Source organism: Somniosus microcephalus, unplaced genomic scaffold (assembly GCF_052327205.1).
Source record: "Somniosus microcephalus isolate GS21.2 unplaced genomic scaffold, FLI_Smic_1.0 scaffold25, whole genome shotgun sequence".
NCBI classification, from domain to species: Eukaryota; Metazoa; Chordata; class Chondrichthyes; order Squaliformes; family Somniosidae; genus Somniosus; species Somniosus microcephalus.
In genome coordinates this window covers 1,134,384-1,157,004 of record NW_028225212.1, presented here as the reverse complement: position 1 = coordinate 1,157,004, position 22,621 = coordinate 1,134,384, and positions in this window count along the sequence as shown.

Below are 22,621 nucleotides of genomic sequence, written 5' to 3'. Positions count from 1 at the left end.
CATCTGAGAGGACTTCCTGCCAGCAGGAGATAGGGAGGCCCTTGGTCCTTAGAGCTAGAGTGACTGCTTTCCATACTGTCCCGTTCTCTCGCTCCACTTGACCGTTACCCCGGGGGTTGTAGCTGGTGGTACGGCTCGTGGCGATACCCCTGGACAGCATGTACTGGCGTAGCTCTTCACTCATGAAGGACGCCCCCCTATCCGTGTGGATGTAGCTCGGCATACCGAACAGGCAGAACAGGCTGTTGAGGCATTTAATGACCGTGGCGCTGGTCATGTCTGGGCAGGGGAAGGCGAATGGGAACCGGGAGTATTCGTCCACAATGTTCAGGAAGTAAACATTGCGGTCGACGGACGGGAGGGGGCCCTTGAAATCTAAGCTGAGCCACTCAAAGGGCCGTGTAGCTTTGATTAAGTGGGCTCTATCTGGGCGGTAGAACCGAGGCTTGCACTCAGCGCAAGTGCGGCAGTTCCTGGTCAGAGACCGAACTTCCTCAATCGAGTAGGGTAAGTTGCGGGACTTTATGAAGTGGAACAGCCGCATGACCCCTGGGTGGCAGAGGTCGTTGTGGAGGGTCTGTAGCTGATCCCCAGTGGCGCTGGCACACATCCCTCGTGAGAGGGCATCTGGGGATTCGTTAAGGGCCCCTGGCCAGTAAATGATGTCATACTCGAAGGTGGAGAGCTCGATCTGCCACCTAAGAATCTTATCATTTTTATCTTCCCCCTCTGTTTATTATTGAACATAAACGCTACCGACCGCTGGTCGGTAAGTAGGGTGAAGCGTTTGCCGGCTAGGTAGTGGCGCCAGTGGCGCACTGCCTCCACGATGGCTTGGGCCTCCTTTTCCACGGAGGAGTGTCTGATCTCGGGCCCTTGGAGGGTCCTCGAGAAGAAAGCTACGGGCCGCCACGCCTGGTTGAGGGTGGCCGCCAAGGCAAAGTCAGACGCATCACTTTCCACTTGAAATGGAGTGTTCTCATCCACTGCCTGTAGCGTGGCCCGCTCAATATCCTGCTTAATGCTTTTGAAGGCGGCGTGGGCCTCAGCAGAGAGCGGAAAAGAGGATGCTTTCAAGAGGGGGCGGGCTTTGTCGGAGTAGTTGGGGACCCATTGGGAGTAACGCCAGGCACCTTTTCAGGGCTTTGGGAGTGTTGGGCAGGGGCAGCTCCCGTAGGGGGCGCAATCGGTCGCGGTCTGGTCCGATTTCCCCATTCTCCACCACGCTGCCTAGTATGCAGAGGCGCGTGGTGTTGAAAACGCACTTGTCCTCGTTGTAGGTGAGGTTGAGTTTTTGTGTGGTTTTCAGGAACCTCTCGAGGTTCGAGTCATGATCCTGCTGGTTGTGACCGCAGATGGTGACGTTGTTGAGGTAGGGGAAGGTTGCCTGCAAGTGGTGGTCATCGACCATGTGATCCATCTCCCTCTGGAAGACCGAGACCCCATTCGTCACCCCAAAGGGGACTCTGAGGAATTGGTAGAGGCGTCCGTTCGCCTCGAAGGCGGTGTACGGGCAGTCCTCTGGTCTGATAGGGAGCTGGTGGTACGCTGACTTGAGGTCGATGGTGGAGAACACCCGGTATTGGGCGATTTGGTTCACCATTTCTGATATGCAGGGTAGCGGGTAGGCGTCTAGTTGGGTGTACCTGTTGATCGTTTGGCTATAGTCGATCACCATCCGTTTCTTCTCGCTACCCCTTACCACCACCACTTGGGCGCGCCACGGGCTATTGCTGCATTCAATAATGCGCTCTTTCAGGAGCCTGTCTACCGCCTGTCCTCCCAGCTGTACCTCCTGCTTTTGGTCGCTATTGGCCGGCAGTTAGGGGTAAGGTTCGCGAATAGCGAAGGCGGCTTTACCTTCAGGGTAGCCAGGCCGCACACTGTGAGGGGCGGCTGGGACCCACCGTACTTGAGCGTGATGCTTTGGTGGTTGCACTGGAAATCCAGGCCCAAGATCACGCTCGCGCATAGATTCTTCATGATTAATACTTTAAAATTATCGTATACCGTCCCGTTAACGGACAATTGTACCGTGCAGTAACCCAGAATGGTCGATGTCTGGGTTTTATCAGCCATAGAGATGGTACCCCGAGTAGGGACCACCTTTAGGGAGAGTTGTTGTGCCAGTTCAGGGTGGATAAAACTCTCCGTGCTTCCACTGTCAATTAAACATTTAATCCGGCACCCGTTTACCTCGATGTCCACCATTGATTTGGATAGCGGGTGGGGCCTGGTCTGGTCCACTGTGACCGATGCCACTGTAGGGCCCTGATCGAGACAAGATGGCGTCCACGCTGTCTGCTCACAAGATGGCGGACCCCACGAGGTCGGGCAAGATGGCGTCCAAGATGGCCGCTCCCATGGCGCACACGCGGCGGTGGCGGGTTTTGGTTTTCCGGCGGGGTTCCCTCTGCACACCTTCCCGAAGTGCCCCTTCTTACCGCACTTAAAGCAGGTGGTGCCTTTCGCCGGGCACAGGTTTCTGGTGTGCTTTGGCTGCCCGCAGAAGTAGCAGTTGGGTCCCCGACGCGTCGCGGCTGTCGTAGGGCTTCTGGGGGGAGAGCGGGGCCCCGACGGTGTCGGGCGGGGAAGATGCCTTCCAAGATGGCGGCGCCCTTGGTGCACACGTGGCGGTGTGGACGGCGCGGGCTGAAGAGTAGGCATCCGAGTTTCTCTGGGCCACATCCAGGGATCGTGCGGTGTCCGCAGCCTGTTTCAGGTCCAATCCCGTTTTTTCCAGCAGTCTTTGCCAGATGTAAGTGGAGCTGAGGCCTGTGATAAAGGCATCGCGAACAAGCTCGTCGGTGTACACTGCGGCTTTTACATCTCGGCACTTGCAGTCTTTGCCAAGCGTTTTCAGGGTGCCTAGGAACTCCTCCACCGATTCCCCAGGTCGCTGTGCGCGAGTGGCGAGCAGATGCCTGGCATACACCTCATTCGTAGGCTGCTGGTAATGCGCCTTTAAGATGTCGCAGGCGGCCAGGTACGTGTCGGCGTCTTGGATGAGGGGGTAAACCCGGTGGCTTACCCAATTCCGCAGAATTCCGAGTTTCATACTCGCAGCGCCCGTAGCATCTTTGACGGCTGCGGAATTGTCCAGGAAGAATTCCATACACATAAACCAGTGTCCGAAGCGTGCTGATGCGTCTGGAGCATGCTGATCCAAATCCAAACGTTTGGGTTTCAGGAGTTGATACATCGTGTTGAAAAATAAGTTAATAAAATTGATGTGCCTCAATAATCCCAAGACTCGATGTTAGCAAAACAAAACAAGGCTTTTATTAACTTAGAAGATAACACGCAGTGGAGAGAGGTATCTTCCATCTGGGGCTCTGCAGTACTGGATATGAGACCAGACTGAGCTGGCTTACATAGAGGCCAGGTATGGGCGGAGCCCTACACACAACACATTCCATACATTCCAATATACAATACAATGGTGAGGAGAAACCTGAAACCAACCACAGTCACAGACAATACAATGGTGAGGGGAAACCTGAAACCAACCACAGTCACAGGCAGTGATGAATGGAATATTTCATCACACCCTCTACCTGCTTGCCTTCTGTGATGGCTTTTAGGACTGTTTTTAGGGTGGGATCCAGGGTTTGGACGGTCTTTAGGTTTGGGGGCGGTGTCGCCCCTGTGTTCCCTGGAGTTCCCTCCCTGCCTCGGATCGCTGCCACGGGTCCGGGTCCATAGGGGTCCCAGAGAATGCCGTTGCGGGCCCCCTCCCTGGCTAGCGCATCCGCCTGCTGGTTGCCCTGACTGCGGGGTTCTGTGGTGGAATGAGCCTTCACCTTATGGATGAACACCTCCCCTTCCTCCCCCACAGCTGCCAGGATCTTTTCCAGCAAGGGCTTAACTGTTAAAGGCCGCCTGTCCGCGGAGGTATATCCGCGGCGGGACCAGATGGCGAGGCACTCCGTACACGAATTGCACGTGAACATGCTGTCTGAGCAAATCGTGTATGGGGTTGGGAAAATCTCGGGGTGGGTAACCACGTACGCCACCGCGGACAGTTCAGCCTGCTGTGCGCTCATAGTGCTGGGGAGCTTAATTGCCAGGGCAATGTTTGCCGCAGGGTCATAAACTCCACACCCTGTGAGTCGTTCACCAGCAGATACAGTGCTGGAACCGTCTACGTAGATTTCGCGGCCTGTGGGGTGTATCCCGGCCCATAAACCTATGTTGACCTCCCATACCCCTGCTACGGAACACCGATGGGCTGTTCCGGGATATACCATGTTGGCTGCGAGCTTTGGCTCGCAGAGGCCTTTAACTTTGAGATCCACCTGGGAAAGGAGGAGGGTCCAGCGCGCAATCCGAGCGCTGCTTACGGTCCCATCCGTAATCCTTCCATCCAGAAGCATCTTTGTGGGGGTGTGATGGGTGAGGAGCGTGATGGGAGAGGTTCCTGTGAAGATCACTGATCTGTTCACAGCCCAATGCGTGGCCAGCAGATGCCGTTCGCAATTGGAGAAACTCCTCTCTACATCCGTGAGCACCCTGGAGGAATAAACTACCGGTCTCAGCTTGTCGTGCCGCTCCTGGAGCAGCACGGCGCTCAGGCTGTCCCCACTAGCGGCTACCTTCAGGCAAAACTCCTCTCCCCCATCTATGGCCCCTCGGGCTGGCGCGGTCTGCAGATCTCTTTTCAACTTCTCAAATGCTGCCTGGCACCCCTCATCCCAAGACCACTCGATTCCCTTGTATAAGAGTCGGAGTAGCGGGGCTGCTGTGGCAGCATAGTCCTCGATGAAATCTCTGCAGTACCCGGTCAATCCCAAAAAGGACCTTACACCCGTTACTGTGTTGGGGATCGGCAGATCTTGTACTGATTCCCTTCTGGCCTTTTCTATGGCCCTTTCCCCGGCGCGGATGGCCAGACCCAGGAATTTGACTTCCTGCTGGCCGATCTGTGCTTTCTTTGGGTTTACTTTGAAACCCTTCCTTTCTAACAGCTCCAATAATTCGGCTAATAGTGGGCCGTGCTCCTCCCTTGCGTCCATGAACAGGAGTAAGTCGTCCACATACTGTACTATCTGGTTGGGCTGGCTAAATTCTTTTAAACTCCCCGCCATGCATTGATGGAAAATGCTGGGGCTGTTGTGAAAACCCTGTGGCAAGCAGTTCCAAGTGTACTGTTGCCCTTTGAAAGTAAAAGCAAACTTGTACTGATCCTCCTGCCGTAGCGGAATGGACCAAAAACCGTTCGAGATATCCAGCACCGTGAACGTGGTCGCCGATGCGGGAATGCTCCCTATTAGGTCTGCAACTGCTGCTACCGTGGGCGCGCAGGCTGGGATGTTACTATTGAGGACTCTGTAGTCCACCGTGGCTCTCCACGAATTGTCCGGCTTCTTTACCGGCCATAAGGGGGAGTTCACGTGAGTGGCTATTGGTCTCAATACGCCCTGCTGCACCAATGAAGATATTGCGGTCTCCATGTCGGGTTCTGCCTCCTTGGGGAAGTTATACTGCTTTTGGGGTCGGATCATGGGGTCCCCGTCTACGCTGACTTCGAACCCAGTGACTCTCCCGCAGTCGTGCTTGTGGGTGGCAAACGTGGTCAGATTTTCCGACACACACGCCTGCAAGTCCGTTGGGACGTTCGCTACCATGAGCTCGAGATCGTAACCTCCTGACGGCTTCATGGTGCACAGGGCCCTCTTTTCTTCCCTCCCTGGGATTACAACTACCTTACCTAAACCGTTCTCGGCTCCCCAGAGACAGTGATTTCTCAGGTCCACGAGGATCCCGTGTTCCACCAAGAAATCAGCCCCGAGGATGCCTTTTCCACCCCCCTCACTCCACTTCAATAGGATACACGTCCATGTGGTGTGGAGTGCTCCCAAACGAATGGAGAGCGGGATGGAGTACGCGCCAGCCTGTTCTCTGCCTGTGAAACCCGCTACTGAGAATGGAGCCTGGGTGGACAGAGGTGAGGCAAAAGGTCTAGCTGTGTGGATCACGGTGCACGAAGCTCCCGTATCCAACAGGTAACTACCCTTTTCCCTTTCCACCTCCATTTCCACCACAGGTCTTCTCCAGGCGTCATAGCGGAGCGGACACAAGTAGACGGGCTGCGCAGGCGTCAGTCATTTAGGTGCTTCGGTTGGAGTCTCGGGAGCGATAGGGCTGTTGGCGACTGCTACCTTCCCCTGCCAGGTCATCAGAGACCGCATAGTCTCTAAAACTGACTCAATCGTAGCGGGATCCACAACCGCACCACCTCCTGTTGCTGGGGCAGGGGCTACGGTTGGGTTTTGGGCTGGTGCTGGGGCAACGGTCTGGGCTTGGGCTCGGGCTTGGGCTGCGGGGAATCTCCCTCTATTATCCTTCCATGGATTTCTACAGTCCTTGCGCCAATGACCCTCCTTCCCACACCCGTAACAACTGCTTTTGGCTTGGGGAGGGCGATTCCCCTCCTGATGCCATTCCTTTTTAGCAGAAGCTGCGGGCCTTGCCTCATGTACCTTTCCTTTTAAAACAGGCGTTTTCCTACCCTTGTTGTTCCTGTAACTGATCGTGAGCTGATCGAGCACTACGTCTTCCGTGGAGCGGGTGTTAGTGGGGTCAAACCATGCTTTGGCCTGCTCCCTCACTATTGGCAAGCAACCTGCTACCAGGCACCGGAGCCAATGAGCCCTTTGTTCATCATTTAGCGCGTTCCGGTCCGGTCCTCCCGGGCAGCTGCGCCGATACACGGGCCACAACCTTCCGGCGAAAACCCGTGGGGGTTCTCCCTCTAGCTGCACTGTCTTTTCTAAACGGAGGAACGGAGTTCCGTCACCCTCTCCTATAATCTCCAGGATCTCGTCCCGTAACAACTCATATTCCCTGTGCCCTCTCTTGCTCTCGTCAGGGAGACACTGGAGGAGCGAGCTGTCCAGGGAGAACAGCAGCATCTTAGACTGTTCAGCCCCGTCGCAGTCATTAACTGCTGCGGTCTGCTCCACGTCCCTAAAATGGACGGAGGGATCTCCTGACTCGGAGAGTTTTGGGATGTGACTTATCATTGCCCTCAGCTGTTGTGCGCTGTGGGGCATTATGATCTGATTCACAAGGGGTCCGTCCTCGCCATCATTGGCGCCTGGACCGAGCCTCCGGTGTCGCGTGGGACACATCGGTGCCGGTCCTGACTCTGCTACCTGGGGTGGTTCTTCCTCAAGAATCTCTTCATCTATCGTCTCCGTTTCCTTTCCCGGAGTCCAAGACTCATCATAAGCAGGAGGCGCAGAGGGTTCGGGGGTTGGTTCCTGAACTATCTCTTGTGGAATCGGTCTTTTGAATTCCTTGGCTAGCAATAGCTGGCTCGCTGGTGGGTTTATGAGACACACCAACCCGTTTGCCTTGGCTAGGGCCGTTCTCAGGTCCTCTTGCTCCCGGCGGCAAGCGCTGTGGTCGGTGCTCTCAGGTCTATCCTCCATGGCCATCTTATATGCTGCCCTGGCTCCCAGAAGTTTTTCCTCTTGGGTCTCTATTTGCTTAGCTAGACGGAAACACCTTTCTCTCATTCTACCTTCACAGGCCTTGGCTTCAATGACCTGACATTTTAAATACTCTACCCGGGTTTCGTGGCGGTGAGTTGTGGATTGGCGTTCCTGATTCAGCGTGTTAAGCGATTCAATCAGTTTTTGACCTCCCGCAACCTTTTCCTCTACTTCTGTCAGTAGCCCTTTGATCTGGGCTGTCTGTGCTACAACGACCTGGTCCAAAAGCTGGACTTGCTTCTTGTAGCACATCAGCCAGACCGCCTTTTCTACAGATCTTTTGTGCTCTTTGCTTTCTGTCCACTTGATGGCTGCGTCTAGCGGGCGCCTATCCCTTAATAGGTCAGATATCCATAGTTTTGTGAGGTTTACCTTCCCAAAAACATAATCCGCTATTCTTTCATCCATCACATTTCGTTTATTCAGACCTTGACCTAACACACTACTTTCCTGCTGCCAAGGTCCTGCCGCGGTCGCCATTTCTGTAGGGGGTTTCTCTTGCTCGTTCTGGTCTCCTGCCAGGCTTTGTGCAATAATTACCCTTGAGTGGTTTGACCCACTCTCCCCTACGGTTCTAGACCTTGGACTTAGATGCAGAGAACTGTAGTGCAGAGAAAGGACTCAATAGACCAGGTTGAATAGCACGAAATGGATGCTTTTATTTTTAAACAGTTTGAAGCATTACAAAATACATGTCATAGGCACAGATTAAAGTAACTACAATCGTGCACAAATTTATGAACTTGACTCTATGGAAATGGGGAACACACGGCACGTCGTAAAAGGGGAAACACATTACGATTTAACCTTACTCCCTCCCCTAATACCTAAACTAAGTTTCGACTTGAGGAACTCGGGATCATGCTCACCACTATCAGAATCGCAAAAAGGAGGGGTTCGCAGCCTTTCTGGCACAGCTTTCCGTCGTCACGTGGATTTGGAAACTTCTGGCGCAGCTTGTTTTTCTCTCTCTCTCAGGCGATGAGGCAGTGGACACAGCCTCGGTGAGCGCTCGTCATGGCTGAAATCCACCAAGTCTGTTGTGGATTTGGGTTCATGGAACAGAACAACACCTCGATGGGATGTTGAGGCACGGAAGTGCTAGGCCCGGAATGTCCTTTCTCTCCGGCCTGGATCGTCAGTTTTCCTGAGGGTGTCTTCTTCTTCGGCCTGGATCGTCGATGATCTCCCGACAACGGTACCCGGGCCACCCTTGTCGTCTTCTCGTCGCGGCCGAGCCTTGTCTGGCTGAACACCGACCACGTTGTCCTTTCCGAAATGTCCATCCGAAAACTTCCTGGTCGAATTCCGAAGCTACCGAGGTAGAAGAGGCGCAGATGGACTTTTCAAAATCCATATTTATACCCTTTTTGGGCCAGCCTTATCTCCCGGCAGATCATAGTCCAGTCTTTGTAATATTTTGGAGGGCAGAAATCTCTGCAGGGGCGCTTTGTCTTGTAACAGGAGCCGGTGGTAACTTAACTGGCCTTCCTGGCCGATAATGTCTTTTAATGTCTTTTACTTTGTCACCGTAACTCGGTTTGCATATTGATCGGCCTGGAGATTTCCCTTGATGGCTGTTAAACGGTTTCTCCTTTGTACATTAAATGGGTTTAAGTGTTCATTCATTGTCCGCCCATATCTTGATGGGCCCCATCCTGTTTGCCTGAAACTGTCCTGTACTTAGAATCCATTGAATATGTATGCTGTTTCCCTGAGTTTCGGTTTCCCGATACTGGCTTTCGCGGGCTTACTGCCTTCAATCCACAAGCCTGTCTGGCTTGCAGTAACAGAAATCAAATGGTCCAGAAACTGATCACGAGGCCCGGCGGCCATTTTGTATGCCCTTTTATCAAAGGTTTTTCTGTGCAAGCTTACTTTGGTCAATAAACTGTCTTATTTTATCCTGTTTTCTTGTGTGATTATTGCTGAAAATTTGGAATCTTACACTTCACCCATCCATCTTCAGCTACTTCATTAATGACCTTCCCTCCATCACAAGGTCAGGAGTGCAGCTGTTTGCTCCAGCACCTGGAGGTGCCCCTCCCCCAAATTAATATTTAAATAAAGTGTCGTGTGTTTCAGGGGAACCCATTCCCGTTTTCCCCCTGCCTGCCCCAGGAATGCGTGCACTTCAGTAAGCGGCCGTGTAATGGATCTCCGTCCACTTTTCTGATCAGGGAGCTGGCCCCCAAGCTACCCTTTCCCCCTGGCCTTGCTGCAGCCCACTCATGCCCAGTGCCTCACCCCGTGCAGATCCCGCTACTGCACTAGCCTCTAAAGTTCGTGGAGTGCCAGTTTCTGAGCTGGTGTCTGCGAGTGACAGATGCAGTGACGCAATGTCTTCTTCTTCCTCTTCTTCTCCTCCTCGCTCTCTTACATCCCCTCGGGGACAGGCTGGTCCAGTGCTTTTTGTTGATTATCTGAAAGCAGACATGCACAAGAGTCATGTTATGGTGGGGGGTTGCGGGGGGAGAAGTCCGATATGCATGCATACAGCACCCGTAACTTGAAAGTGAGAAGAGATTGTGGGATGAGGGGCACATGGGATGTGAGAAGAAGGATTAGGAATGACCCCAAGGCGTCCCCAAGGAGTTCAACCTCATCAGTTGCCATGGCCTTTCTCTTGCAGACCAAGTTGGCTCACAACAGGAAGGAGCAGGAGCGCACAGGCCAGGTGGTGGGCGCCATGGTCACCGGCAACGTTGCGTTGACCCCCTTGGGGACAACAATAGTAAGTTCACCCCTACTCCTTCTTCTCACATTCCCCTCACCCCACAAGCGTTTCACACTTTCCAGCTAATCATGCTGTAGGCATGCATTTTTCCCTTCCTGCCCCCCTCCCCTCACCTTAACCCGATTCTTTCAGATAATGAGCAGCCTGTCCCTGAGGGCACTGTAGAGAGCGAGGCAGGAGAAGAGGAGGAGGAAGAACACACCCCATGTCTCACCCGCCGGCACCAGCTCAGATACTGGCACTACGTGGTCTTTAGAGGCTAGTAAAGTAGCGGGACCTGCACAGGGTGAGGCATCGGGGATGAGTGGGCTGCAGCAAGGCCAGGGGGAATGGGTAGCTCGGGCGCTAGCTCCTCAGAAGCGAAGTGGTGGGATTTGAACTCACGTCTCTGAATCATTAGTCCAAGCCTCTGGATTACTCGTCCAGTAACATGACCACTCTGCCACCATACCTGGTGGTCTGCTCGATGATGTTCTTGGTGGCAGCATGGCCCTCATTATATGTGTGCTGAGTAGGAGTGTTGGGGTTGTGGAGGGGAGTCATGAGCCAGGTGGAGAGCGGATAGCCCTTGTCTCCGACCAGCCAGCCGCGAGCTTGACGTGGTGACTGGAAGAGTGCTGGCACACCGGTCTGGCACAGGGTGAAGGCATCGTGGCTGTTGCCAGGATAGCGGGCATTGACATTGAGGATTAGCTGTCTGTGGTTGCACACCAACTGCACCTTAAGTGAATGGTAGCCTTGCAGTTATGGAGGACCTCAGGATTGTTATGCCGTGCCCGCAAATCAACATGGGTGCAGTTAATGGCGTCCTGCACCATGGGAAATCCAGTTATCCTGGCAAAGCCACATGCACGCTCGTCCTGCTTCTCTCTGGTGATGGGGAAGGAAATGTAGTCCCTTCTCCTACTGTAGAGCCTCTGTGACCTCCCAGATGCAGCGATGGATGGTGAACTGTGAGATGTTTGCTATGTCTCCTGTTGCAGATTGGAAGGATCTGCTGGCGAAGAAATTGAGGGCGACGGTGACCGTGACTGTCACTGAGAGAGCCGTGGTCATCCTGATCTGAGGCTGGAGGTCTGGTTGCAGGAGGTGGCAGCGTTCTGTGACCACCACTTTGGTGAAGTGGAGCCTTCTAATACACTGCTGCTCGCTTTAATTGGAGGTAGGAGAATTGCTCTCGGAATACCCTCGGAGGGTAAGGCCTCCTGTTGAGAGCCCTCATGGCCCTCCTCCTCCCTCTGGGCACATGTTCCAGCCTTTCTCGCTGCCTCCGCTCCCTCCACCCTAGATCCTGGAGGGCGAGGTCGACTGCCAGTACAGCCCCCATTAATGTAACCAAGTGTAGCACTTTGATCTTTTTTAAGAATAAATGTAGCTACTTTTTAGTTGCCACAACACCCCTGATACTAAATAATGTTGAAATTACAGAATGAGACTGTTGCATTATGTGAAACTGACAAGGAAGCACTGAAACTCCACTAGCCTACAGCTGCGACTCATTACTGATGATCCCTTTAAATAATGTACCTGGAGCCGGCTTCCTGCTGCTTCATGCCAGCTCTCCCTGTTGCTGTTTCCTCCAGGTGCTAACATAGGTGGCGACAATCAATTTAGCAGATCGGGCGGTCAGTGAGCATTGCACACTCACTGACGTCACGATCCATCTGGCATTGAGCCTTCCAGCGATAACTGTTAGCAGCAGCACTGGGGCGCAGGATTTGGTGTGTGACGCTAGATTTGCCTTGCCCAGGCAAAAATGCTCTAGCACCCCATTAGTGCTGTCTGTTGGCATTAATGGGAGGCACTAAGGTAATGTGTTTGATTGTTGTGGTTGAATAGCTGTCAGTGTGTGCAAGGTGTACGATGTGGGTGTGAGTGGTACAGCAGTGGTAAGGTTGTGAGGGTGAAGTGAAGCTAAGGTGTGAGTGGTGATAGGTAGAGATTGTTGGTATGTGAGTGCTGGGGGTATGGTGCATTGAGCAGTGTGTGAGGCTTGTGGTGCAGATGGTGGGCTATGGCGCTTGCTGAAGCCTTCACTCATCTTGACCACCTGTGTGAGATCATTAAACTTCTTTCGGCACTGGATGGCTGACCTTGGCACCATAGTGCTGGCCATCACATGCGCGGCTATCTCATGCCACATCTTTCAGGAGGTGTATGGCGAGGACATCCTGCCAGTCATGGGGAAGAGGACAGCTCGCCTCCTCTCCACGGCCACAACCCATGCCTCCAGAGCTGCATCCGAAAACCTCCTGGCTCTCTCCCTGTTAGAACGCTCTGCCATTGCTTTGGAGCTCCTTACTCTTCTTCCTTCTTCTCTGCTTCTTCTTCTTATGGCAGCTGCAGTTGTGAGTGCCTTGACAATGAGGTGCTGTAGCATCAATGCACCTCCCCTTTACATACTGAATAAAGCCTGTTCCACACATCACTGGGAATATTCTGGCCCTGTTGAGCGTTAAGCCAATGAGCAGCAGTTTTAGCGCTGAAATCATGACTATAATCATGTTAATGAGGAGTGAGCGCAAATTTTCTGTGCTACCTCAACCATTTTGAGGTGGCGCAACTTAACATTGTTAGGCTTTAACACTGCCCATGGGGGTGGGTGGGTGAGCACCATGTAAAGAGTCTCCAGGATCGGCACTATGGGGACTATTCTCTGCTGGGCCGTCTGGATTCTATATAGTAATTACCTCTCTGAACTAACAACAGCAACTCCACTGCTCTCCTGGCCGGTTACCACCTTCCATCCTCCATACACTTGAGCTCATCCGAAACTCTGCTACCCATATTCCGAACTCGTACCAAGTCCCGTTGACGCATCACCCCCATGTTCACTGACCTACACTGGCTCCCGGTTTGACAACGCCTTGATTTCAACATTTTCATCCTCATGTTCAAATCCACCTGTGGCCTCACCACTCGCTATCTCTGTAACTTCCTCCAGCCCAACAACCTACGAGAACACAATGCTCCTCCCACTCTGGCCTCTTGTCAATCCCCCATTTCCTTCGCTTCACCATTGGCAGCCGTGCCTTCAGCCATCTAGGCCCTAAACTCTGGAATTCCCTCCACTCTCCACCTCTCCACCTCTCTCGCCTCCTTTAAGACGCTGTCTAAACTCTACTTCTTTGACCAAGCGTTTGGTCACCTGTCCTAATGTCTCCTTCTTTGGCTCTGTGTCAATTATTGTTTGATTTACATTCCTGTGAAGGGCCTAGGGATGCTTTACTACGTTAAAGGTGCTATATAAATGCAAGTTGTTATTGTTGTAGTGTCTAACCTGCTGTGTTTTCAGATTTCTGCTCCTCTGCTGGGAATGGTTCACTCTCTGCTGGGTTAGCTCTGGTCTGCTGGTTTCTGCTGGTCCCCATCCTGCTGTGGATTCCATTCCACTGCTGCCGAATGCCCTTTGCTCGGCGGCTTTCTCCCTTTCCTTCTCCAGGATTTATTCCGTTCCTTTCACTTCACTTGTCCCTTCGTGCTTTATCTTGGAGCTCCCTCTTGTGGTAATCCATGCTCAGAATACCCACCCTGCTGTATGCCTCAGAGACATGGACCATGTACAGCAGGCACCTCAAAGCACTGGAGAGGTACCACCAACGCTGCCTCCGCAAGATCCTGCAAATCCATTGGCAGGATAGGCGCACCAATGTCAGTGTTCTCGCTCAGGCCAACATCCCCAGCATTGAAGCGTTGACCACGCTCGATCAGCTCCGATAGATGGGTCACATCGCGGAGGTGCTGGCCGTAATCTTCCAATCCTCCTTAGATACAGGGGTGGTGACAGAGGACTGGAGAATTGCAAATGTTACACCCTTGTTCAAAAAAGGATGTAAGGATAAACCCAGAAACTATAGGCCAGTCAGTTTAACCTCGGCAGTGGGGGAGCTTTTAGAAACAATAATCAGGGACAAAGTTAACAGTCACTTGGACAAGTGTGGATGAATTAAGGAAAGCCAGCATGGATTTGTTAAAGGCAAATCGTGTTTAACTAACTTACTCAATTTTTTTGATGAGGTAACAGAGAGGGTTGATGAGGGTAATGTGGTTGACATGGTGTATATGGACATCCGAAAGGCGTTTGAAAAAGTGCCACATAATAGGCTTTCCAGCAAAGTTGAAGCCCATGGAATAAAAGGGACAGTGACAGCATGGATACGAAATTGGCTAAGTGACAGGAAACAGAGAGTAGTGGTGCACCGTTGTTTTTCGGACTGGAGGAGGTTTACAGTGGTGTTCCCCAGGGGTCGGTTCTAGGACCACTGCTTTTCTTGATATGTATTAATGACTTGGACTTGGGAGTACAGGCCACAATTTGAAAATTTGCAGATGACACAAAACTTGGAAGTATAGTGGACAGTGAGCAGGATAGTCTTCTTCTTCTTCTTAGGCAGTTCCTCGGAACCGAGGATGACTTGCTTCCACATTAAAAATGAATTCGCAGATGACTGATGAGTCCAATGCGGGACCTACAGTCTCTGTCATGGGTGGGGCAGACGGTGGTTGAAGGGGCGGGTGGGTGGGGTGCTTGGGTTGACGTGCGCTCCTTGCGCTGCTTGCGCTTGGCTTCCACTTGCTTCCGGCGAAGAGACTCGATGTGTTCGGCGCCTTCCCGGATGCTTCTCCTCCACTTTGTGCGGTCTTGGGCCAGGGATTCCCAGGTGTCGATGGGGATGTTGCACTTTTTCAAGGAGGCTTTGAGGGTGTCCTTGAAGCATTTGCTCTGCCCACCTGGGGCTCTCTTGCTGTGTCAGAGCTCCGAGTAGAGCGCTTGTTTTGCGAGTCTCGTATCGGGCATGCGGACAATGAGACCCGTCCATCGGAGCTGATCGAGCGTGGTCAAAGCTTCGATGCTGGGGATGTTGGCCTGAGCAAGAATACTGATGTTGGTGCACCTATCCTGCCAATAGATTTGCAGGATCTTGCGGAGGCAGCGTTGGTGGTACCTCTCCAGTGCTTTGAGGTGCCTGCTGTACATGGTCCATGTCTCTGAGGCATACAGCAGGGCGGGTGTCACTGCTGCTCTATAGACCATGAACTTAGTGCCGGGTTTGAGGTCCTGGTCTTCAAACACTCTCTTCCTCAGGCGACCGAAGGCTGCACTGGCACACGGAAGGCGGTGTTGGACTTCGTCATCGACGTCTGCCCTTGTTGACAGTAGGCTCCTGAGGTATGGAAAGTGGTTCACATTGTCCAAGGCCTTTTCGTGGATTTTGATAATCGGGGGGCAGCACTGTGTGGCGTGGCAGGTTGGTAGAGGACCTTTGTCTTACGGATGTTTAATGTAAGGCCCATGCTCTCGTACGCTTCGGTGAAGGTGTTGACAATGGTTTGGAGTTTGACCTCCGAGTGAGCACAGACGCAAGCGTCGTCTGCATACTGTAATTCGACGACAGAGGATAGGACAACCTTGGATCTGGACTGGAGGTGATGGAGTTTGAGTAGTTTCCCATTTGTTCTGTAAATTAGCTCCACTGCAGCGGGGCGCTTACTGAGGGTGAGATGGAGCATTGCAGCAAGGAAGATCAAGAAGTGCGTTGGTGCGATGACACAACCTTGCTTGACCCTGGTCCGTACGTGAATTGGGTCTGTTGTAGATCCGTTGGTTAGGATCACGGCTTGCATGTCGTCATGAAGCAGGCGGAGGATGGTGACAAACCTTTGAGGGCAGCCGAATTTGAGGAGGACATTCCATAATCCCTCACGTTTGACAGTGTCGAAGGCCTTTGTGAGATCAAAGAAGGCCATCTACAGTGGTTGGTGTTGTTCCCTGCATTTCTCTTGTAATTGTATTAGACTTCAAGAAGACATAGACAGGCTGGTGGAATGGGCGGACAGGTGGCAGATGAAATTTAACGCAGATAAGTGCGAAGTGATAGATTTTGATAGGAAGAATGAGGAGAGGCAATATAAACTAAAGGGTGCAATCCTAAAGGGGGTGCATGAAGAAAGAAACCTGGGAGTATATGTGCACAAATCCATGAAGGTGGCAGGGCAGGTTGAGAAAGCAGTTAAAGAAGCTTACGGGATCCTGGGCTTCATAAATAGAGGCGTAGGGCAGGATTTTCATTTGGCCGTGGGGGCGGGATTGGAGGCGTGCGGGTGGTTAAAGTTGCAAAAACTGGTGGGCAGGCCCGACCCTGACTCCATCCCGCCTCCAAGCAATTTTCAAAAATTCGTGTCTAATGGTCCCGACTCCGTCCCGCCTCCAAGAGGCGGGACAGTCCGTTAAGGCCCTTAACAAGCACTAAATTGTCTCTATAAGCCATTTTGAATGGCCATTGCGATTTTAACACTTTTCCCATGTGAAGCACGACTGTTCTGAAACACGACGGTGAAACCTGGCGGGAGCACAATTGGATTGCTGACTATCAGCTGCAGCTCAACCATTAAAGAGATTTGCTCAGCCATCATTTGCAGGTGGCAGGACTTTGTTGTCTCAGGTCTGGGGGAACTTTTAGAAGGCATAACCACAGCTGTGGAAGTTTGGAGCCTGACACCCATCTCCAGTGTGACCTCCTGGGAAACCCCTCTCGCCACCTTCACTGAGCGCTTCCTCAACTGAGGCATCTACCAGAAGCATGGGAGCCATTTATTTCCTTCCCTTCTGGATATTAGATGAGGCCAAACAACAGCAGCAACAACAACAGGAGCAGCACCAACAGCAGCAGCACCAGCAGGAGCGCCAAGCTGCTGCTCACCCACCTGAAGATGCACAGGCCAGAAGGGGCCAGCGTATGGAAGCCCGTCAGCGCAGGAGATAACCCCCAAACAGGGTCTACAGACACAGGGTCAGCTATCTTAACATGTCTGAGCAGCAGTGCCAAAGGCGGCCCCGACTTTCGCGAGAGGTAGTGGGTGACGTCTGCGCAATGCTGCAACAAGACCTGCAGGCCAGAGGACCAGGTGGACAACCCTTACCAATGGCCATCAAAGTCACCACCGCACTCAACTTTTTTGCCTCCGGCTCATTCCAGGGATCAGCAGCAGACATCAGCGGCATCTCCCACACACACTTGCATCACGCAGGTAACCGATGCCCTCTTTGCCCTCGCGTACAATCACATCCATTTCACCAAGGATCGAGCAAGTGTCACGCCGCGTGCGGTTGGATTAGCTGATCTGGCAGGCTTTCCAAGGGTGCAGGACGTCGTTGACTGCACACATATGGCCCTTAAGGCACCCCATCACAATCCAGGTATTTTTGTCAATCGCAAGGGTGTAAGATTCTCAAAATTCACAGATCCCCCAAAGCTAGAAGAAAACCCAAAGGAAAATGACTTTGGACTCTTTCTAAAAAAGTTTCAGGGTGATAAAATAAAAAGGCATGTTTGGACCTGTACAGGGAGAAAAGGCTGCAACAGGGAATGGGATCAACCTCTGTAAAGACAGTTTGGATATTGGAGTAAATCAAAATTGTCTGGGGAACTGTGTAACCTCAATTCATCCTAACAATCGATCCACGAAGGAGCAGTCCCCACCCTAAACACAGGACCCATCCAAAACATGCATAATGCAAATCACCTCGCCAACCTACATAGAAATCTCAGGCTCAGACAGGATACTCGAAACCTGAATATAACTATGACAATGAACTAGGCGATCAACAACTCCTTGACTAAACAGTACAACACCCAGAAACCATTTTTCACATTTTTTTAATCAAGTTACCTTAACGAGCCCGCCCAATTCAAACAATAAACCGGGACTGATTTGGCGCGCAGATTAGAAGGCCGCAATTAGTATAATTAAAGGTCTGTTTTCTAAAGAAAGTCAACTCTCCAGAAGTTGGAGACAACTCACGAAGTTCTCTCTCAGAAAGCTGGCCCCAGAAGCAATACACAAGAGAAACCGAAGCATTGAAACGGGGCCGCATTCTACCGTACACCCAAGTTCAACCACTTCAGTGACCCAGGACATCATCAGACACCCTGTAGCAACAAGAGCCTTACGAAACTGACAACAAAATATTACCACCAACCAATCCGGTAATATTGAGCCACCGCGACCAAAGAAAAACAACTCAGAGAAAAACCGAAGATTCGAAAGTTTCCACTCTACAATCTATTCCTGACTTACCCTGGGTAAGATTTTTACTTAAAAGGAACTCTAAACCCTATCTCTACCGAAGAAAATTAGGTACTCACCCCATAGATCCAAAACGCACCCTACCGCATCAGCGGACTCGCGAAGACTGCCCAGCAGATAGTCAAAGTCCTCTACCGCATATGGGGTATGGCAGACACTGACCAACACATCCAGCAAACCCCAAAACCATGAACCAGCTCAACTGTCAAGGATTCATTTTGATGAGCATTATCCCTGGTCCTCTGGAGTCCAACTTAGCTAGGAAGTGGGATTGGGAGGGGTGAGGTATTTTTCTACAGTATTTTCCCTCGTATGTATCAAAGTGTTCTCCATTTTTATTAGAGTAGAAGATTGTTGTGTTATATTTTCTTTCTTGAATAAAGATCAAAGTTTCTTGCACCAAAACCAGTTGTCTGCTGCACTTTTGTCACAACCCCCAAATAAGCCCAAGGTCTAGAATCAAGGGAGTGGGAGTGATTCAAACTGCTCAGAAGTCAGAGGGAATGCTGACCCACGCATCACCCCCTACAGAGGCTGGTTTCGGGAGCAGTGAGACCGGAGACCCAGTGAGTATTTAAACTCACTTTCGCGGGCTTTCTTTGCAGAGGCTGGTGTTGGGAGCAGTGAGACCGGAGACCCAGTGAGTATTTATACTCATTTTCGTGGGCTTTCTTTGCAGAGGCTGGTGTCGGGAGCATTGAGACCGGAGACCCAGTGAGTATTTAAACTCATTTTCGTGGGCTTTCTTTGCAGAGGCTGGTGTCGGGAGCAGTAAGACCGGAGACCCAGTGAGTATTTAAACTCACTTTCGCGGGCTTTCTTACCAATCTCGCAGACCGGCGGCAGCATTCCAGAGCCACGTCATGATTCAAAACATGACGCGGGCAAGAGGGAGCAGCTGATTGGGTGAGTGCGGCCAGGGAGCATTTATACTACTCTATAGTTTGACAGTTAAGGTTCATAGTTTATAAAGTTTAGAAGGTCTTAATTTTTTTTGTGGTTATAGTTTCTGGTGCTAGTAACCAAGGGCCCTTGAGTATATTATTTAATTGTAGTGTAATTGGTGGTATTGATTTGATTTAAGTTAATTTAAATTAATTGGAGGGTAAGTCATGGCAGGACAGCTCGGTGCTGTGGTATGCTCCTCCTGCACTATGTGGGAAATCAGGGACACTTCCTGTGTCTCTGACAACCATGTGTGCGGGAAGTGTATTCAGTTGCAGCTACTGGCAGACCGCATTGTGGCGCGGGAGCAACGAATGGATAAATACTGGAGCATTCGTGATGCTGAGGACATCGTGGAAAGCATGTTTAGGAAGTTGGTTACACCGCAGGTAAAGGCTGCACAGGCAGGAAGGGAATGGGTGACCGCCAGGAAGTGTAGTAGGCGCAGGCAGGTAGTGCAGGGGTCCCCTGTGGCCATCCCCCTCTCAAACAGATATACCGCTTTGGATATTGTTGGGGGGGTGGCTTATCAGGGGAAGACAGCAGCAGCCAACTTCCTGGCACCATGGGTGGTTCTGCTGCACAGGACAGGAGGAAAAAGAGTGGGAGAGCTATAGTAATAGGGGATTCTATTTTAAGGGAAATAGATAGGTGTTTCTGTGGCCGCAAACGAGACTCCAGGATGGTATATTGCCTCCCTGGTGAAAGGCTCAAGGATGTCTTGGAGCGGCTGCAGAGCATTCTGGAGGGGGAGGGTGAGCAGCCAGTTGTTGTGGTGCATAGAGGTACCAATGAAATAGGTAAAAACCGGGACGAGGTCCTAAAAGCTGAATGTAGGGAGTTAGGAGGTAAATTAAAAAATAGGACCTCAAAGGTAGTAATCTCAGGATTGCTACCAGTGCCACGTGCTGGTCAGAGTATAACTAAAAGGATATTTCAGATGAATACATGGCTAGAGGAATGGTGCAAGGGGGAGGGATTCAAATTCCTGGGACATTGGAACTGGTTCTGGGGGAGGTAGGACCAGTACAAACTGGACGGTTTGCACCTGGGCAGGACCGGGACCAATGTCCTGGGGGGGGGGTGTTTGCTAGTGCTTTTGGGGAGAGTTTCAACTAAAATGGCAGGGGGTTGGGAACCTGTGCAGGGAGACAGAGGAATGGGAAACAAGGATAGAAGCAAAAGACAGGAAGGAGAAAAGCAAAAGTGGCAGGCAGAGAAGTCAAGGGTTTAAATCAAATGTGGCCACAGTAAATAATAGTTCTACAAGGTCTAAGAGTGTTAAACAACAAGCCTGAAGGCTTTGTGTCTTAATGCAAGGAGCATTCATAATAAGGTGGATGAATTAGCTGCGCAAATAGATGTAAATGGATATGATATGATTGGGATTATGGAAACATGGCTCCAGTGTAACCAAGGCTGGGAACTCAACATCTAGGGGTATTCAATATTCAGGAAAGACAGGCAAAAAGGGAAAGGAGGTGGGGTAGCATTGCTGGTTAAAGAGGGGATTAACACAATAGTAAGGAAGGATATTAGCTCTGATGATGTAGAATCTGTATGGGCGGAGCTGAGAAATACCATGGGGCAGAAAACATTAGTGGGAGTTGTATACAGACCCCCAAACAGTAATGCCGAGGTTGGGGATGGCATTAAACGGGAAATTAGAGAAGCGTGCAATAAGGGCACAGCAGTTATCATGGGTGACTTTAATCTACATATAGATTGGGCTAACCAAATTAGTAACAATACCGTGGAGGAGGAATTCCTGGAGTGTATACGGGATGGTTTCCTGGACCAATATGTCGAGGAACCAACTAGAGATCAGGCCATCTTAGACTGGGTATTATGTAATGAGAAAGGATTAATTAGCAATCTTGTTGTGCAAGGCCCCTTGGGGTGGAGCGATCATAATAGGATAGAATTCTTCATTAAGATGGAGAGTGAAGTATTTGACTCAGAGACTAGGGTCCTGAATTTAAATAAAGGAAACTATGATGGTATGAGGCGCGAGTTGGGTGGGATGGATTGGGGAATGTTACTTAAAGGGTTGACGGTGGATAGGCAATGGCAAACTTTTAAAGATCACATGGATGAACTACAGAATTTGTTCATCCCTGTTTGGTATAAAAATAAACAAGAAAGGTGACTCGACCGTGGCTAACAAGGGAAATTAGGGATAGCATAAGAGCCAAGGAGAGGACATATAAATTGGCCAGAAAAAACAGTAAACCTGAGGATTGGGAGCAGTTTAGGATTCAGCAAAGGAGGACAAAGAATTAATTAAGAGTGGGAAAATAGAGTATGAGAGTAAGCTTGCAGGGAACATAAAAATTGACTGTAGAAGCTTCTATAGATATGTGAAGAGAAAAAGATTGGTGAAGTCAAGCGTAGGTCCCTTGCCGTCAGAATCAGGGGAATTTATAATGGGGAACAAAGAAATGACAGACCAGTTAAATACACACTTTGGTTCTGTCTTCACAAAGGAGGACACAAATAACCTCCCAGAGATGTCGGGGAACATAGGGTCTAATGAAAGGGAAGAACTATAGGAGGGATGTGATTGCTTTGGAGAGGGTGCAGAGGAGATTCACCAGGATGTTACCTGGGATGGAGCGCCTCAGCTATGAAGAAAGACTAAACAGGCTGGGGTTGTTTTCCTTGGAGCAAAGGAGGCTGAGGGGGGACCTGATTGAGGTGTACAAAATGATGAGGGGCATAGATAGGGTAGATAAAGAGGAACTTTTCCCCTTAGCAGGAGGGTCAATAACAAGGGGGCATATATTCAGGGTAAGGGGCAGGAGATTTAGAGGGGATTTGAGGAGGAACTTTTTCACCCAGAGGGTGGTTGGAAGCTGGAACTCACTGCCTGAAAGGGTGGTAGAGGCAGGAACCCTCACAACATTCAAGAAGCATTTGGATGGGCACTTGAAATGCCATTGCATACAAGGCTATGGACCAAATGCTGGAAAATGGGGTTAGACTGGACAGGGATTGATGGACGGCGCAGACACGATGGGCCGAAGGGCCTCTTTCTGCGCTGTAAAACTCTATGACTCTATGACTAACTGAATGAAATCAGTATTTGTAGGGAAATGGTGTTACATAGAAACATAGAAACATAGAAGATAGGAGCAGGAGTAGGCCATTCATCCCTTCGAGCCTGCTCCACCATTCAATGAGATCATGGCTGATCATCCAAATTCAGTACCCTGTCCCTGCCTTCTCCCCATATCCCTTGATCCCTTTAGCCTTAAGAAATATATCCAACTCCTTTTTGAATATATTTAATGAATTGGCCTCCACCGCCCTCTGTGGCAGAGAATTCCACAGGTTCACCACTCTCTGGGTG